Raw genomic sequence first — 5,579 nt, 5'->3', positions numbered from 1 at the left:
GTGTTAGGGGTTGAGCGACTTAAGATATTTTCTAGTCGACGTCAACATCATAAAAGTCGAGTTGATGTCGACTAGTCGATGTGACGTCATAGCAACGCAAGACGCAAAGCTTTGGAGCAACGTATAGCTTTATTACCCGTTTTCACGGAAAAAAACGTCCGTGAAAACGTCACTTACACAGAACAGCAACAAGTGAAACAACAAAACATTGGGATAGTTTATTTATGATAAATAATAAGTTGCAGGGAAACCAAAACTATTATTAATATTAACATTCAAAAGGAAACACACATGTTCTAGATGGCATGTAAAAACAATAAAAAGAGGGGTAGGTGGCACGGGGGCGAGGGGGAAAATAAAGTTCACTCGCTGTCAATATTCTCTTCGCTAAGAGTTTTTGGGGGGTTTTCTTGATTGACATGTAGGAAAACAAGGGCATCAACATGAGCCGGATGAAGGCTTGCCCGCGTTCTCGTAATTGTCATGATCCATGTTTTGTGTGTATTTATTTTTAAAGTTTTTTGTGTTCAGTTCCTTCCTGTGAGTCTCTGCGTCTTCCCCGTTGTGTTGCGTCATGTGTTACCTGTTCCCCTGTGCCGTCAGTTGTTCCTCCTTGCTATTCCCCGTTGTTCCGTGCTTGGACTATTTTCGTTAAATTCATCACATCATCATCATCCTGGGTCCTCCCTGCGTTCTTCCTCACCACCTCTACCACTCATTATGACAGTAGGATCCGACCACAGAAAATGTGAGGGACGCATGTGGCAGGCCCACACCCGACGGTGGAACCCCTGGCGGGTGTTTGGAGCGGTCTCCCTGGAGGAGTTTTGTGGAGGGGCTCTTCTGCACCTGGGACCGCTATGGGGATCGCAGCTGGTGATCCGCCCGCCGGGGGTCAGACCCCGCCGTCACCGCTGCCCTGAGCCGCAGGAGGTCCCGGCCCCTGGGCTCCGCCGGCAGCTGCCTCCGGTCCCAGCTCCGAGGCAGCATCGTTCCCCGCTGCCTCCGCTCCCAGCGCCAAGGAGTCGTTTGTCTCCGCCCGCTCCAGAGTTTCCTGCGTCCGCTGCATGTGAGCAGCCGCCCGCTCCAGAGTTCCCCGAGCTTCCCGAGTTTCCTGTGGCTCCACCCCCCGAGTTTGCGGACGCTCCCCCCGAGTATCCTGTGGCTCCGCCCCCCGAGTTTGGACACTCCTCCCGAGACTCCTAGTGCTCCTCCAGAACCTCCAGCTGGCCTTCCTGCCAGCCCTCCAGAGCTTCCTGCCGGCCCTCCAGAGCCTCCAGCCGGCCTTCCTGCCGGCCCTCCAGAGCCTCCAGCCGGCCTTCCTGCCGGCCCTCCAGAGCCTCCAGTCGGCCTTCCTGCCGGCCCTCCAGAGCCTCCAGCCGACCTTCCTGCCGGCACTCCAGAGCCTCCTGCCGGCCCACCAGACCTGCCTCCTCGTCTGTGTTTCCTGCGCCGACGTCGCCACCCTCCGCAGCTACTGCTCCGTCTCCGACGTTGCCGCCCTCCGCGGCTCCTGCTCCGCCTCCGACGTCGCCGCCCTCCGCGGCCCAAACTCCGCCTCTGGCGTTGCCGCCCTCCGTGGCCCAAACTCCGCCTCTGGCGTTGCCGCCCACCGCGGCCCAAGCTCCGCCTCTGATGTCGCCGCCCGCTGGGCGTCCCGCGGGAGCTCCGCCTCCTGTGCCGGAGTGTTTTCCTGTGTTTAAATTCCTGTGTGAATTTAGTTTTGTTTTCTGGACTCTAGTTAATATTTTGGTATGATAGCCCTTCCAAAATGGTAGCTGAGTCATAGTTATCATCTCATGAAGTAAACAAACCCTTTGGAAAAAATTCTGTATTTTGGGACTGCTGTAACTCTGGTTTAGGGTCATGGTATGGGCATTTGTCAAAGGTCTGTAATGCAATATTTGGTATCATCTTAAAGGGGACACTCTTGGCTTTCATTTGAATCAGGTTTTGAGTTTCTCTGACCAACACAGAGGTCATTAGAGGTCGTTAAACCAAAAATAATACACATTTTTCCACACCTTTTGACCAAACTAGATAAATTTCTTTCATCCCAGTGGTATCCAGGGACCTCAGGGACACAAAGTTAATGACTAAAATACTCAACAGACTCTAAGGAGTCAGAAAATGTATGATATGCCTACACTGTCTGTCTATGGGAGGCGATTATGAGCTGTAATTTGAAGTTACAGACTTGGGCTATATCCTTAACTGGTGTATATGTTGGGGGGTTAGTGGGGGGTTGTTTTAGAGTGTCACTCGTGTCTAGTTTGTTAGATATAAAAAAGTTAATCAGTAATACTATAAATTTACACCTACATAGACTTTAGGATGGTGTATTGGCCTATTTATCAGATTTTGTGAGTTTTTCCATCCTGGGCTACACAATAGTAGCCCAGGATGGCCACATAGAGAAATAGCAGAATAAGGGAGGACATCACCCTAATTAAATGACAAATTCTGAGGTAAAAATAATTTTAAAAAACCTGATTATTTTCAGATGCTTGGGCTACTATTGACAGCATAATTCAGATTATTATATTACATTTCTGCCAACAGATGATAACCTTAGGCATATCGGTACCATCTACATTATGCTTGCTGAGGATGTTGATTTCAATCAGGCCCACAAATGAGTTTGTTAAAAAATAAAATCAGGAAGATGTAACCATCAAGCTTCAGGTGACCAGCAGTATTGAACAGCCTTTGTTATTCATTTACTACCACATTTCTTTTAACCCAGCTGTACCTGAGAGGAAGTTAACAACTGCAATACTCAACAGACTAAGGGAGTGGTCTCAAACCGCATTCCTCAAGGGCCAGAGTTCTGCAACTTTTAGATGTGTCCCTTGTTATACACACCTAAATTCATTGGCTGAACTACCTTACCAGCATGCAGTTTTATATTAGCAAAGCAATCTTGGTGCAACAATAGAGCTTGCACATTTCTGAGCTCTTCAGCCTGTTTGCACATCAGGTAGCTTCCATGCTACCCGACTGTTCTTGATGCTGGGGGTCCTCACATACAGTCTAATAGATGGAGAAATTCATAGTAAGATAGTAGGCTATTAGCCTATTAGATGTGAGGACATAAACCTGTACCAGCTAGCTGGCTATATAGATAGGCAGACCATAGTCAGACAGAAAGACAAAGAACTTTATTGTCATCATATGCTGACATTAAAATTTATTGCCTTGAGTAATAGAATTGCCAATAAAAAAGTGAAAAATTGCTCAAAGTATAAAAGTTTATAGTCAAATAAAAATAAATATTTAAAAGGAAAAATATGTAAATGTATAACTTTAAGTCAATTAATTTGTATGTCCAGTCAGTTCAGCTTTTAATATATAATAGTCTCTTAGGATCTTCAGCATGACTGTCTCCTGCTCTCTACGTAAAGCTGCATGTAACGTTTATTAAAAAATTATATTTTTTTACTTAATTAAAATGATCACTATGTCCTGAAAATATAAGACAGATAATCTGTGAAAAGAATTAGCTCCTCTGCCTTCTCCCTGTGGACCTGCTGTCATCTGAACAAATATTCTGCTCTGTCAGACACAACCAATCAGAGCGGGAAGAGGGTATTAGCGCTGTCAGTCACCTCATATAGCCACTGCTCTACCCTGGTTTTCCTGGAACATTAAGTTGCTTCTCCACCATTAGCATATTTAGAAGCATGAACATGAGGTTGATTGACAGTGCTAAGACCCTCCTCCTGACTGGGTGTTTTTGACTGGTTGTTCTTTTAGCGCTGTCAATCAACCTAATGACCGTGCTTCTAAATATGCTAATGGTGGAGAAGCAACTTAATGTTCCAGGAAAATTGGAGTAGAGCGGTCCCTTGTCTGCTACTGTACTGTAAGTCAGTGACAGAATCTGGTCATCAGCTTCTTAGATGACACGGCCCGGCGGCTCTCAGAGAAAATGAGTCTCTGCTGGGCTTTTTTTAAAGAGGTATTTGGTTTTAAAAGGTCCAGTTGAAATCCTCTGAGATGTAGACTCCCAGAAATTTGAAAATGCTGACCCTTTCTACTTGCTCACCATCTATGCTCAGCCCTGGATGGATTGTCCTCTTTGTCCTGAAGTTGAGGATTATTTACTTTGTCTTCTTGGTATAGTTGATGGAGTTAAAAACTGAGCTGTAATCCACATCCAGCATCCTTGCGTAGGTATAAAGTAATATCAGTATTCTTATTATAATAAGTCTTGCCATCATCTTTTAGTTTTTGAACAACTTTCATTCCACCAATGATCCATGAAGACTATTATTCAACATCAACTGATTCTTCCAACTCTCTTGCAAGAGGAAACTTGCTAGAGTTATTATGAACATGAGAAAAGGCCATTGATCTAGTGGATGACCAAAGACTTTTTAAATCTGAAGGTCTCTTCTTTGTTAAACTATTATGATACACTCAAAAATATTTCAGTCTGTTTTCTTTCCTTTTGTTAGATAGCTAAAACAGTGGCATAAAAGAGTTACCCCACTATTTTTGAAGCTTAGGAATGTTTTTATTGTGTCATGGAATGTGGTTGTTGGTAAGTATTTTTCTAAATGACCTGTTCTGAACTGAACTTTTTATAATCTTCCTCTCCAGCATGATGAACTTACAGCAAATCACTGACTATGTTTAGTGATACAATGAATCCGGTGAAAAGACTGATTATGTCTGACTGATGCTGACTTAGAGGGTTTACCCAGCTTTTCTCCATAAGTTCTACAAAGGAATATCTGCCCTGTCCGTCTCTATCCCAGGCTTCTGTAGGCCATAATGTCTCACACTTTCTGTGGGCTCATTGTCTGTCATGTTCCTAAAGGTGCTTTTCCACCAGCCTGGCTCTAACTGGTTTGGCCTCAGTCCACCTCGGCCAGATTCATTTTCCTTTAGCAGATCCAGCGCGGCTCTGGCTGGCTGTTCTCAGATTTCCGTACCTACTTCAAGGGTAGTACTAGCCGGACCGATCAGGGTAGGAACCAAAGCGATTTCATATATCGCAAAATAATCAGCTGATCGAAGCCTTTATCATTATGTTTGGGCCAGCAATGAATTTCTATAAAACAAAATGAAATATCTTTGAGTCCATCTGAACCATAACCTTGAGGTTCTCCATGGCTGAGTGTCACTGCAAACCTCAGCGGAGAATTGACCAATTGCTGCGCTAAAGGCCCTACCACCATAGTGAGGAACAGAGCGGGTAATGGAAAAACTCACTACCAGGGGTAGAACCGAACCACGCACTAACCGGTTAGTTAGATTAGATATAAAACTAAGCTGGTAGGTCACAGGCCGAAGGAGGATATTCACATAATTTCTGTGTTTTTTATTATTTGGTGTGTATGTGTCTTGTACTTAGTTTTATTCCGAATTACATGTAATATGCCTTTTGCTGTGTTATGATATTAAATTAAATTGGTGTTCTCCTAATTCCCCATTCTAGTATGACCAGCAGAGTGCAGATGAAGCAGGACAGACTTGTAGGTCTTACTGATTCCTCCAGCTGCTAGAGACAATCAGAACATGAGGATGGAGAGACCAGCAAGTGTTGAGTCAGAGAAGGCCAGGTAGGGAAG

This window comes from Poecilia formosa, unplaced genomic scaffold (assembly GCF_000485575.1).
Source record: "Poecilia formosa unplaced genomic scaffold, Poecilia_formosa-5.1.2 Scaffold441, whole genome shotgun sequence".
NCBI classification, from domain to species: Eukaryota; Metazoa; Chordata; class Actinopteri; order Cyprinodontiformes; family Poeciliidae; genus Poecilia; species Poecilia formosa.
This window is presented reverse-complemented; position numbering follows the sequence as displayed.